Source organism: Salmo salar, chromosome 11 (genome assembly GCF_965601325.2).
Source record: "Salmo salar chromosome 11, fSalSal1, whole genome shotgun sequence".
Classification (NCBI taxonomy): Eukaryota; Metazoa; Chordata; class Actinopteri; order Salmoniformes; family Salmonidae; genus Salmo; species Salmo salar.
In genome coordinates this window covers 28788313-28802907 of record NC_138301.1, presented here as the reverse complement: position 1 = coordinate 28802907, position 14595 = coordinate 28788313, and positions in this window count along the sequence as shown.

Sequence of the window (14595 nt, the reverse complement as noted above, 5' to 3'; positions counted from 1 at the left end):
GCATCATGAAACACCACACTGGCCTCGACTTCATTTACTTCTATTTTATACATTTTACTCTGACAAAACACATTCAGCATTGTGGAGTTTAAACGCTAGCCAAGAGTCTCAGTCTATGTCTGCCAATATTTTTACCTTAGCAACCAATCATTCACAAGAGTTTAAGGAGATTGTCATTCATCGCTTTAATACGTAACACATTTCAAAGATGGACAAAAATAACTTATCCACACTGAAAGAAGCATATTTTAAATCTCCGGCACTGGGGTATGGCCAAACCGTTCTTCTTTACATGAAACTGCAGTCTCGCTAATGATTAAGGACATGAATGCAGCCCCTTAGAAGTTACATTAAATATCAATAAATCAAGGTGTATTAACCTGTAGGAAAATAAACCAGGTCTATGTTTTGTTAGGATCTATTGGCTGGGCAGAGTATGTACTTTGCTCCTGTCTTAATGAGCACAGAGTAGAGGCCACTAAAGCCAGTCAGTATATGAGGAGTCTGATTCCCCTTAGTCGGTCTGCCCTTGCTGGCTGGCTCCCTGGCACACAGGAAGTTTGCTCAGTGAATCAGAGGCTACGTTGTATTTACAAATCTAAGGCTGAATGAAAAATAATTTGGGAGGCTCTCGTCTCAAGCACGAAGTAGGAAGTACTAGGCATCCTTTCTGGTTGGTTTAAAGAGGGCCCAGCGGCTGGTCTTTGTCTCACCTGATAATAAAATCACAGAACACAACAGCACAGCTACAATATGGGCGTGACCGTAAACTATTGGGCTCAGAGACTGATTATGATGTCACCTCTCATTTCGGAGAAGGGATTACATTCTTGGCTTCATAAACAGGCTGGTGTGTTTGGGAGGTGCTAGATGTTGCTGGGTTGAAACAATATGAAATTATCCTTGCATAAAGTTAGTTAATATAAACCTCATCTCAGCAGTTGCTAATAGTCCTGACTCCTGGACCTGTCCTAACAGTATGAAGCATTGTTGCCTGTTTGTCTTTTAGCATGGCAACTGCAACAGTTGCCATGTGCCATAAAATAACAAAGGCTGATGAGATTATGTACCTAAAGACCAGAGAGGGAGGGACACCTGTTGGGCTGTGTGATTGGGTATCCCAGGCAGCCAACCACTCAGGATGCTCCAGTCATATAGTGACAATCTGCTCTGTCACAACAGGCCGTGTGTTGATGGAGGTCCGGTCAGCGATTTACAGCCTTGCTGTTTAACTGTTCCTTTTATTACTATAAGACTATTACTGCCAAACATCTAACAACCCTTTACCCAGCCCCTATCCTGTACTACCCAGCCCCTATCCTATACTACCCAGGCTATCCTGCAGTCTGACTAACAAACCAAGTTAGGGAGTTAAAGCAGAGGACGAGGTAAAGCATATACTGGTAAGGGATCCTTCTTCTCTATTAGAAAGCAGCTGGGGCCCTGAGGAGATCAGGGCCCCTCAGATCTATGATATACACACACTATTCATATGAAGGAAATTACTCCTTCAAAAAGAACACCCACACAAAACACTACAAGCCTTACATCAGACTTGTTGGGAAATATGAGATAATTTCTCTGATTTAGCTCCTTCAGACCTTTCAACCCACAGGCTAGATGACTGCTCATGCATGCAACCAGAGTAAACAGTAGGGAGGAGGGTGAATGAATGTGAGGATAACCAGGCCCCAATGGCAGACAGTAAAGGACCAAAGGTCCCATTTTGTCATGGCTACTCATCTCCTGGATAATGCAGCATGGTAGGTTGGTGTTATCACCCTTAAACAGGGAGACTTAGCGAGTAAGTTATGAGTCCGCAGTGAGAGATACAGAGGCAGAGATAGACAGATGGAGATAGACAATGAGCCACGACTGTGAGGGAAGTCTAAATAGACCATTAAGGGTGGTACTGTTAGAGAATGGTTCTGGGACAAAGGAACGGTGAAACGGCACTGAGACAGTATATCTCAGAGAGCAGTCAGGGGAGACTTATTATCTAGAAGGCTCTCGGGAACTTCTGCTTATCAATGAAACTCAGGATGATGGTTCTGCTTTCAATATGTGCATCTTCCTGTTCACTTAAGCCAGGCAGCTCATGACAAGAGGGTGCTCTTTCGCAATGTCTTTTTCGTGCTTTTCAGTGGCTTTGTAGCCTACTTTGTCTTACTCTGTATGTTGGTTAAACCGGGATCACTTTCATTGTCTGACATACTGTCTGTGTGCATTCCAATGTTAGGAGGTCAGGACAGTAAGGAAATAATGAAGACATTTGGAGAGCAGCCTCGTACTGGGGCAGATGGCCCAGTACCCCACGATGTTAACAATCAGTGAATAGGTCTGTCTCAGTCAGACAGTAGGATACTAGTACTGATCATTCCAGGATGTTTTGTCCCGAGGCAGCCATTTAACACCGCCATAGAGCGCTTGTTTGTGAGACAACGGCTTGATATTACAGCTCCCAGCCCGACAACCTCTTTATGTTCCAATTCTAAAGTTGCCATGGCAAAGGACCGATGCAGCGGATCTCTGTCTGTCTCTGCCGCTGAGTGGAGTCGTGCGGAGCAGTGCTGGAATAGCGGCCTGGCTTGAATAGGCTGGAGTCTCTCAAGAACAGGATGAATAGCAGTAACTGCACTGCATTGTCTGGGAGGCCTTTCTCTCTGAAAGAGTTGAGGCAAATCGAGGCATTCTCACAGAGGCCTCGCAAACTGGCGTCATTTGACTCCTGGAGCAGCCGCAGCACAAAACTACAGACGTCATCGCCAACCCAGAGCCCAGCCACTGAGATTGAGAACACACATGGCTGCTGTCGCAAACTGGCAACGTGCATTAACACAAGATAATAGAGGACGTGAAGTTCAAGGGACTGGATGTCGTCTTCTCTTTGGCCTCGCGACATGTGAAGGCTAGGAAATGAAAAAAAGTTGCCACTACAATTGAAGGGGAGCAAACTATTTTTGACCTGGTGGGATTGTTGTGCAGGAGACCACCATTCATACTACATTTTTATGAGTCAGAGTAAGCCACAGCTGGGCAATTCCATGATTTTTCACATTTAAATGTACACTACCATTCAAACGTTTGGGGTCACTTAGAAATGGCCTTATTTTTTTAAAGAAAAGCTAATTTTTTGTCCATTAAAATAACATCAAATTGATCAGAAATACAGTGTAGACATTGTTAGTGTTGTAAATGACCATTGTAGCTGGAAATGGCTGATTTTTTTTATGGAATATCTACATAGGTGTACAGAGGCCCATTATCAGCAACCATCACTCCTGTGTTCCAATGGCACGTTGTGTTAGCTAATCCAAGTTTATCATTTTAAAAAGGCTAATTGATCATTAGATCAATGCAACATGCAATTATGTAAGCACAGCTGAAAACTGTTGTTCTGATTAAAGAAGTAATAAAACTGGCCTTCTTTAGACTAGTTGAGTATCTGGAGCATCAGCATTTGTGGGTTCGATTTCAGGCTCAAAATGGCCAGAAACAAAGAACTTTCTTCTGAAACTCGTCAGTCTATTCTTGTTCTGAGAAATGAAGGCTATTCCATGCGAGAAATTGCCAAGAAACTGAAGATCTCGTACAACGCTGTGTACTACTCCCTTCACAGAAGAGCGCAAACTGTCTCTAACCAAAATAGAAAGTTTGAGAAAGATGCCTCACAAGTCATCAACTGGCAGCTTCATTAAATAGTACCCACTAAACACCAGTCTCAACGTCAACAGTGAAGAGGCGACTCCGGGATGCTGGCCTTCTAGGCAGAGTTGCAAAGAAAAAGCTCATCTCAGACTGGCCAATAAAAATAAAATATTAAGATGGGCAAAGGAACACAGACACTGGACAGAGGAACTCTGCCTAGAAGGCCAGCATCCTGGAGTCGCCTCTTCACTGTTGACGTTGAGACTGGTGTTTTGTGGGCCAGTGTGTCTATGTATGCGGATGACTCAACACTATACATGTTAGCTACTACAGCGACTGAAATGACTGCAACACTTAAAGAGCTGCAGTTAGTTTTCGGAATGGGTAGCAAGGAATAAGTTAGTCCTAAATATTTCCCAAACTAAAAGCATTGTATTTGGGACAAATCATTCACTAAACCCTAAACCGCAACTACATCTCCTAATGAATAATGTGGAAATTGAGCAAGTTGAGGTGACTAAACTGCTTGGAATAACCGTGGATCAAAACAACAGTAGCTAAGATGGGGAGAAGTCTGTCCATAATAAAGCACTGCTCTGCCTTCTTAACAACACCATCAACATGGCAGGTCCTACAGGCTAGGGGTCGACCGATTAATCGGAATGGCCGATTTCAAGTCTTCATAACAATTGGAAATCGGTATTTTTGGACACCGATTTGGCCGATTTTATTTTACACCTTTATTTAACTAGGCAAGTCAGTTAAGAACACATTCTTATTTTCAATGACGGCCTAAGAACAGTGGGTTAACTGCCTTGTTCAGGGGCAGAACGACAGATTTTTACCTTGTCAGTTCGGGGATTCGTTTTTGCAACCTTCCGGTTACTAGTCCAACGCTCTAACCACCTGCCTTACTTTGCACTCCACGAGGAGCCTGTGTGGCAGGCTGACTACCTGTTACGCGAGGGCAGCAAGAAGCCAAGGTAAGTTGCTAGCTAGCATTAAACTTATAAAAAAAATCAATCAATTTTCACATAATCGCTAGTTAACTACACATGGTTGATGATATTACTAGTTTATCTAGCGTGTTCTGTGTTGCATATAATCGATGCGGTGCCTGTTAATTTCTCATCTAATCACAGCCTACTTCGCCAAACGGGTGATGATTTAGCACTGTCGTTGCACCAAACCTAACCATAAACATCAATGCCTTTCTTTAAAATCAATACACAAGTATATATTTTTAAACCTGCATATTTAGTTAATATTGCCTGCTAACATGAAATTATTATAATTAGGGAAATTGTGTCACTTCTCTTACGTTCCGTGCAAGCAGTCAGGGTATATGCAGCAGTTTGGGCCGCCTGGCTCGTTGCGAACTGTGTGAAGTCCATTTATTCCTAACAAAGACCGTAATTAATTTGCCAGAATTGTACATAATTATGACATAACATTGAAGGTTGTGCAATGTAACAGGGATATTTAGACTTAGGGATGCCACCCATTACATAAATACGGAACGGTTCGGTATTTCACTGAAAGAATAAACGTTTTGTTTTTGAAATGATAGTTTCCGGATTCAACCATATTAATGACCAAAGGCTCGTATTTCTGTGTGTTATTATGTTATAATTAAGTCTATGATTTGATAGAGCAGTCTGACTGAGCGATGGTAGGCAGCAGCAGGCTCGTAAGCATTCATTCAAACTGCACTTTCGTGCGTTTGCCAGCAGCTCTTCGCAATGCTTCAAGCATTGCACTGTTTATGACTTCAAGCCTATCAACTCCCGAGATTAGGCTGGTGTAACCGATGTGAAATGGCTAGCTAGTTAGCTAGGTGCGTGCTAATAGCATTTCAAAACGTCACTCGCTCTGAGACTTGGAGTAGTTGTTCCCCTTGCTCTGCAAGGGCCGCGGCTTTTGTGGAGCGATGGGTAACGATGCTTCAAGGCTGGCTGTTGTCGATGTGTTCCTGGTTCGAGCCCAGGTAGGGGCGAGGAGAGGGACGGAAGCTATACTGTTACACTGGCAATACTAAAATGCCTATAAGAACATCCAATAGTCAAAGGTATATGAAATACAAATGGTATAGAGAGAAATAGTCCTATAATAACCTCAACCTAAAACTTCTTACCTGGGAATATTGAAAACTCATGTTAAAAGGAACCACCAGCTTTCATACGTTCTCATGTTCTGAGCAAGGAACTTAAACGTTAGCTTTTTACATGGCACATATTGCACTTTTACTTTCTTCTCCAACACTTTGTTTTTGCATTATTTAAACCAAATTGAACATGTTTCATTATTTATTTGAGGCTAAATTGATTTGATTGATGTATTATATTAAGTTAAAATAAGTGTTCATTCAGTATTGTTGTAATTGTCATTATTACAACAACAAAAAATTGCACATTTTACATTTTTTTTGTATGAAAAAATAAAAAATAAAAATATTAAAAATAAAAAAATTCAGCATCGGCTTTTTTGGGTCCTCCAATAATCGGTACAGGCGTTGAAAAATCATAATCGGTCGACCTCTACTACAGGCCCTGGTTTTGTCGCAACTGGACTACTGTTCAGTAGTGTGGTCTAGTGCCACAAAGAGGAACTTGGGAAAATTGCAGTTGGCTCAGAAGAGGTAAGCACGGCTGGCCCTTAAAAGTACACAGAGAGCTAACATTAATGACATGCATGTCAATCTCTCATGGCTCAAAGTGGAGGAGAGATTGATTTCATCATTACTTGTTTTTGTAAAAGGCGTTGACAAGCAGAAGGTACCGAGCTGTCTGTTTAAAACACTAGCACACAGCTCGGACACCCATGCATACCCCACAAGACATGCCACCAGAGGTCTCTTCACAGTCCCCAAGTCCAGAACAGACTATGGGAGGCACACAGTACTACATAGAGCCATGACTACATGGAACTCTATTCCACATCAGGTAACTGATGCAAGCAGTAGAATCAGATTTAAAGAGCAGGTAAAAATACACCTTATGGAACAGTGGGGACTGTGAGGTAACACAGACACATGCATGCACACACACACACAAACACAATTACATATGCACTATCCACACATGGATTTTGCGTTGTAGATATGCAGTAGCGGAGTATGGGCCTGAGGGCACACATTGTGTTGTGAATTCTGTAATGAATGTATTGTTATGTTTTTAAAATTGTATAACTGCCTTAATTTTGCCAGACCCCAGGAAGAGTAGCTGCTGCCTTGGCAGCAGCTAATGGGGATCCATAATAAATACAAATACCACCTATTGGTACCCATCGACCAATAGGTGCCCTTTTTTGCGAGGCATTGGGAAAACTTCCCTGGTCTTTGTGGTTGAATCTGTGTTTGAAATTCATTGCTCGAATGAGGGACCTATAATTGTATGTGTGGGGTACAGAGATGAGGTAGTCTTTCAAAAATCATGTTAAACACTATTATTGCACACAATGAGTCCATGCAATTTATTATGTGAATTTTTAAGCACATTTTTACTCCTTAACTTATTTACGCTTGACATAACAAAGGTGTTGAATACTTAGAGTCAAGACATTTCAGCCTTACATTTGTTATTCATTTGTAAAAATGTCTAAAAAGATTCCACTTTGACATTATGGGGTATTGTGTGTAGGCTAGTGACACAAAATGTAATTGTAATCCATTTTACATTCAGACTAACACAACAAAATGTGGAATAAGTCAAGGGGTGTAAATACTTTCTGAAGGCACTGTATATCAAGAAAATAAGTGCATTTCACTCAGGGCGCTGCATTCAGTCTCGTTTAACCAGGCTACCAGAGTCAACCAACTCACCACACAACAGGACCCTGTCTGCACAGTCTCACAGCTGACTGAAATATGTACAGTAATGCACTGTCCTCAAATTAGATCAGGCTCCCCCTCACCCCCAGTAGCATCATCCAGTGGTATTGAATTAGCTTGGTGCAGCAGGGAGAGCTGCCGAAAGACAATGACATTAACAGGATGTTATCTCAGGCTGTTTTCAGCTCTTTACTTTATCATAGCTTGTTTATGATAAACACAGGAAGTGCAGGCGAGAGCGAAAGCGTGGGTCAGAAGCCGGGCCCTTGTCACACACAAGTGTTTCACATTCACTTCCACAAACGCTGTGTCACATATACACAAGTGGAGCCATCCATTTTGTTACGACACACATACACAATGAATGATCCTGAACAGTGATATTCATAGAAAATGAATAATTAAAAGCCAATATCTAGGTTGAATCAGTCAGACTGGGTAATTTCTTGTTCTCTCAAGATGTAGCTAGTTATGGACATGATGAGAACCACTGCTTGCACATTCAATATCATAAGTGTTCCTTCCTTCCTTCCCATACTGAATAATCAATAGCTCACTGTGCATGCGAGTAAAGCATTTTTCTAAAATGGAGACAAAAACACTGGAGGAGGAAAGAATATGAAAAGGAAAGAAAGAAGAGAGCATTGTTTCCAGTCAGTGCAGCCAACCACATCCCTATTTCTGGTTTCATAACCCCTCTGTTAGCAGAGCCAGGCCAGGCCAAGGCGTGCTGGCTAAGTGCCCCAGCCCAGGACCTCCCAACCCCTCCCATCACAGCAGCCTGCTAGGGTCTGGCTCTGGGCCCCTCTCACGGTCCTCCCTGGCCCTGCCTCCACGGCACTGATCATGGAGCCATAATGACTACTCAGTATGCTAGCCAATGAACTACTGACACCGCCTCAGAGAAATCTCAGCAAGTACATCATAGAAATATTATGAACTACACACTCAAAACCCTAAAATAATCCCAACAGAGTGCAGTACAGTAGATTATACAACGGGTGGGTCTAATCCTGGACGCTGATTGGTTAAAATCGCATTCCAGACAGTGTCTATTCCACAAGATACCACTGGCTAAATCTATGACATTGAAATGCCTATTTACTCTGTTCCATCTGACTGTGTAATCCACTGTCTCATCAACCTTGCCAAGCAATTTACATATACGTTGTAAAAAAGCATCTAGACATTATCTTCCATTTCTTTTAGACTAGCATTTGTGTTTCAACAGTGGAGAATTGTAATAACCTTGGTCTGTCTCTCCGACATTTGCAACATTGTTTCAACTTTGAAATTCGATCTCCAGCTGTTGTCACGACTTCCACCGAAGTCGGCTCCTCTCCTTGTTCGGGCGGGGTTCGGCGATCGACGTTCCATTTTTCATATTTCTATTTGTTTTGTCTTGTTTCCATACACACCTGGTTTTCATTATCTAATCACACTGCATGTATTTAGTCCTCTGTTCCCCTCCATGTCTTTGTGTGTAATTGTTATGTGTGATGTTTCAATGGCTATACTTTTGTACATGTTCCGTGTTTTCTTTTGGGGCACTTTGATGTCATTTTGTGCCCATTTCTTGACCGGAATAAAAGTGTGCCTGTTAAATCTACTCTGCTCTCCTGCACCTGACTTTGCCTCCTGTACACAGCCGTAACAGCTGTCCTATGAACGTAGCGGGAGTTGGGACGAGACAGACTGGCACCTTTTCTCAGCCAGTCGAAATCATGAATCAGCATAATTTTAATGCGCATTTACAAAGAAATGTCAATAGAAAAACACGAAATGCAGCTAGTTTGCTGTCATTCCAGCTTCAGTTTGAAGTGATTGTGTTAGCTATCTCTTCTGAACAGTGGCCTGGCGAGAGAGCAAATGTTCTATGCCAGGCAAAATCGCTCATTTTTATAGATGTATCACCCCCAAAAGAAATTCACTGAAAAACAGCTTAAACAAATGCAAATGCAGCTACTTTATTCTGGCTGTGTGAGGACAGACGCTGGAGACGAGAAGCAAGTACAGGGAGTGAACATTTAATGAAACACAGACAGGAACAGAATACAGACAGTGTCTGGACTGGGGAAAACAAAAATGACAATTATGTTGACACGGGGATGAAACAGACAGATATAGGGAAGGCAACAAAAAAAATGAAGGAGTCCAGGTGAGTCCAATGAGCGCAGATGCACGTAATGATGGTGACAGGTGTGCGTGATGAAGGGCAGCCTGGTGCCCTTGAACACTAGAGAGAGGAAGCGGGAGCAGGCGTGACAGTACCCCCACCCCACACCACCCTCTAGGAGCGCCACCTGGCATCCCAGAGGCGTGGGCGCCCGATGAGCCGGCCGAGGGAGCCCGACGAGCCGGCCGAGGCGTGGAAGCCCGACGAGCCGGCCGAGGAAGCCCGACGAGCCGGCCGAGGCGAGGAAGCCCGACGAGCCGGCCGAGGCGTGGAAGCCCGACGAGCCGGCCGAGGAAGCCCGACGAGCCGGCCGAGGAAGCCCGACGAGCCGGCCGAGGAAGCCCGACGAGCCGGCCGAGGAAGGCCGACGAGCCGGCCGAGGAAGCCCGACGAGCCGGCCGAGGCGTGGAAGCCCGACGAGCCGGCCGAGGAAGCCCGACGAGCCGGCCGAGGCGAGGAAGCCCGACGAGCCGGCCGAGGCGTGGAAGCCCGACGAGCCGGCCGAGGCGTGGAAGCCCGACGAGCCGGCCGAGGCGTGGAAGCCCGACGAGCCGGCCGAGGCGTGGAAGCCCGACGAGCCGGCCGAGGAAGCCCGACGAGCCGGCCGAGGAAGCCCGACGAGCCGGCCGAGGAAGCCCGACGAGCCGGCCGAGGAAGCCCGACGAGCCGGCCGAGGAAGCCCGACGAGCCAGTCGAGGCACCACCGGTTCCATCGGCAGCGGCACCCTGACCCGACGTCACCACCAAAAACTAAAATCAAGAACTCCCTGATGCTTCAAATAATGGTGTCAGCATTCTGTGAGGACAGACGCTGGAGACGAGAAGCAAGTACAGGGAATGAACATTTAATGAAACACGGACAGGAACAGAATACGGACAGCGTCTGGACAGGGAGAAAACAAACACGACAATGCTGACATGGGGATGAAACAGAGGAAACAGACAGATATAGGGAAGGCAATCAAAACATGAAGGAGTCCACATGAATCTAATATGCACAGATGTGCGTTATGATGGTGACAGGTGTGCGTAATGAAGGGCAGCCTCTCGAGCTCCAGAGAGGGGAAGCGGGAGCAGGCGTGACAGGCTGCAATGTTTGATGTGAATGTGTTAGCCAAAGTTGACAAGCTAGCAAGCAAGGAATAAGAAGGTTGCCAGCCATCATGGCAACGGAACATTCCTAACAAACGACTGGAACAAAAATACTTAACGACTGGGTCGTGTCTCTGGCAACTGAACCAATAGAACGAACAAGCATAGTATGAATAAATAAATATGAATAAATTCATCAAAATAGCGTTAATGAAAATATGTCAATCATTATTTGATTATGTTGGTAACCCGTTGTATAAAGGTGATAATGCCCTCGAAGCCGGTGTTTGGAGGATACATTGGCATGGTTTGCAACAACACGAGGGCATTATCACTTAAGTAGATTTGAAGTCTAGACAGTGTTGACCTCTGCTACTGAGGTGTTGTAGGGAGAAAGGGAGGGAGACACCAGCTTCAGCACCAGCTAGGCTTAATGAGGGTAATTTTCCATGGTGCCATACAGTTAAGGGTGTTGAAATGGCCATATGGTCCATGTTTTTAACATTGAGCTGTCATAACCTGGTTGTTGTAAATTTTCCAATGAATCATATGAGTCAGTCAGTTGGTGAACCAGTCACAACTCGACTCGCTTTTCCAGCGAGTACATGAACATACCGGACAATATAAAAAAAGATGTATACCAGTGTTGAATGACATACAGCGAGGGAAAAAAGTATTTGATCCCCTGCTGATTTTGTACGCTTGCCCACTGACAAAGAAATGATCAGTCTATAATTTTAATGGTAGGTTTATTTGAACAGTGAGAGACAGAATAACAACAACAAAATCCAGAAAAACACAAAATTGTATAAATGGATTTGCATTTTAATGAGGGAAATAAGTATTTGACCCCCTCTCAATCAGAAAGATTTCTGGCTCCCAGGTGTCTTTTATACAGGTAACGAGCTGAGATTAGGAGCACACTCTTAAAGGGAGTGCTCCTAACCGCAGCTTGTTACCCGTATAAAAGACACCTGTCCACAGAAGCAAATCAATCAATCAGATTCCAAACTCTCCACCATGGCCAAGCCCAAAGAGCTCTCCAAGAATGTCAGAGACAAGATTGTAGACCTACACAAGGCTGGAATGGGCTACAAGACCATCGCCAAGCAGCTTGGTGAGAAGGTGACAACAGTTGGTGCGATTATTCGCAAATGGAAGAAACACAAAAGAACTGTCAATCTCCCTCGGCCTGGGGCTCCATGCAAGATCTCACCTCGTGGAGTTGCAATGATCATGAGAACGGTGAGGAATCAGCCCAGAAAAACACGGGAGGATCTTGTCAATGATCAAGGCAGCTGGGACCATAGTCACCAAGAAAACAATTGGTAACACACTACACCATGAAGGACTGAAATCCTGCAGCGCCCGCAAGGTCCCCCTGCTCAAGAAAGCACATATACATGCCCGTCTGAAGTTTGCCAATGAACATCTGAATGATTCAGAGGACAACTGGGTGAAAGTGTTGTGGTCAGATGAGACCAAAATGGAGCTCTTTGGCATCAACTCAACTCGCCGCGTTTGCAGGAGGAGGAATGCTGCCTATGACCCCAAGAATACCATCCCAACCGTCAAACATGGAGGTGGAAACATTATGCTTTGGGGTGTTTTTCTGCTAAGTGGACAGGACAACTTCACCGCATCAAAGGGATGATGGATGGGGCCATGTACCGTCAAATCTTGAGTGAGAACCTCCTTCCCTCAGCCAGGGCATTGAAAATGGGTCGTGGATGGGTATTCCAGCATGACAATGACCCAAAACACACGGCCAAGGCAACAAAGGAGTGGCTCAAGAAGAAGCACATTAAGGTCCTGGAGTGGCCTAGCCAGTCTCCAGACCTTAATCCCATAGAAAATCTGTGGAGGGAGCTAAAGGTTCGAGTTGCCAAACATCAGCCTCGAAACCTTAATGACTTGGAGAAGATCTGCAAAGAGGAGAGGGACAAAATCCCTCCTGAGATGTGTGCAAACCTGCTGGCCAACTACAAGAAACGTCTGACCTCTGTGATTGCCACGGGGCACCAGTACTAAGTCATGTTTTGCAGAGGGGTCAAATACTTATTTCCCTCATTAAAATGCAAATCAATAACATTTTTGAGATGCGTTTTTCTGGATTTTTGTTGTTGTTATTCTGTCTCTCACTGTTCAAATAAACCTACCATTAAAATTATAGACTGATCATTTCTTTGTGAGTGGGCAAACGTACAAAATCAGCAGGAGATCAAATACTTTTTCCCTCACTGTATACGTCAGTAAGTCAGTGAACCAGTCACAACTGAGCTTCCAGAGAGCAGAAGCTGTATTTATTTCCTCAGAATGAAAATGATCTAACTATAAGTACATGAACGAATATATCGAAATCAATATTATGCATACAGCATGTGCTTTCTACTGTATAGACTGTGTTTACACAGTTGCAAACTGGGCAGGTGTGACTTTCCATAAGCATATGAGTCCACTGTATACTATAGTAGCAGCACTTTGTGTGCGTGTGTGTGTGTGTAACGTCTAGGCCTATATCTGCGCTCTCCTGAACATGAAGCCAGGCTCATAATGTGACTAAACTCTGGTCCGATAATACTAGAATGTTTGTGTTTATGACCAACTATGATGTTTAGTGATGCATTGAACAAAAATGCTCTTCTGGGACCATTAAACATAACCTACTGTGCATGGAAACTGAAACCATACTCACACTAAATTTAGGCTGACCTAAAATCTAGCGCTGGTACAATAACTTAACATCATCGATATCGACCAAACCGTCCATTTATCATGGGCATTTGTCTGATATTGTTCATTACGATAAATGACCTATAGGGCCCTACTAAAGAAATGTGAAGTTTAAAATGAAATAAGTTTCCTAATATGGGTGATTGTTAATGGTACAATTGATAGATGCAACATTAGAAGTAGTTGTAGTTTCAATAACTACTAATATATAAAAAAGTTATATAAAAAACTGATGCACATTAAATGTTATACACGTATCAAGCCCGATTTACCGTTATCATGATAAATTTACTGAATTATCTGGATATGGATTTTTATACATATTGCCCTGCTCTACTAAAACCCACAGCTGGAAAAAAAAAAACGGCCATAGCCGTGGGAAATACTTTATTTAATTCTGATTTGTCGGGGTAACAAATCAGAATGAAATAAAAAAATTTATTTAAAAAATAAATCTCACCAAAGTAGTGCATTGGGCCTTTATTATTCCTGTAAGAGTGAACCAAAATAGCAGTCAGCAGCACGGGGAGAAACATTCACATCTTCCCGCGGCCATTTACATAACCTCTCTCCAAGATATAGTGTTTGTAGAGCAGGGTGGTGAGATTGTTTGTAATCAATATCAAATTAAGGCCAGCCAGTCTTTCACAGATGTGATTTCTTTATCACTTTAACAAAGGGTTTGTTATGCAATAATTGAAGAGCCTTTGATTACTATTGCAACACTTGGTAACACACCCCACACACACAGTTATCACAAAGCATCCATTGACCCTCACTAATATCAATCAGACAAGACTGACCAATCTAATGTTCAAATGCAGCAGTTCATTACTGTAGCACTAGACAAAAGCTTTTAGATCAGAGGATTAAAATTCCCCCTGTGAGTCTGTGCACAGACTGACTTCATCCATCCCACCATACTATTTAATTCCTAGTACTAGTGTACAAGGCCCATCATTTGATCTGGTTCCACACACAATTCATATTCTCATTGCCCCGCCACCCTACAGTCTCTCCAAAGGCTGTCCTGAAGTTTAGTCTCTAATAGAGTAGGCATGTGGATTAGGCCTACTAGCCTGGTTAAAACAGACTGAACGCCGCTCATAGAGATCCT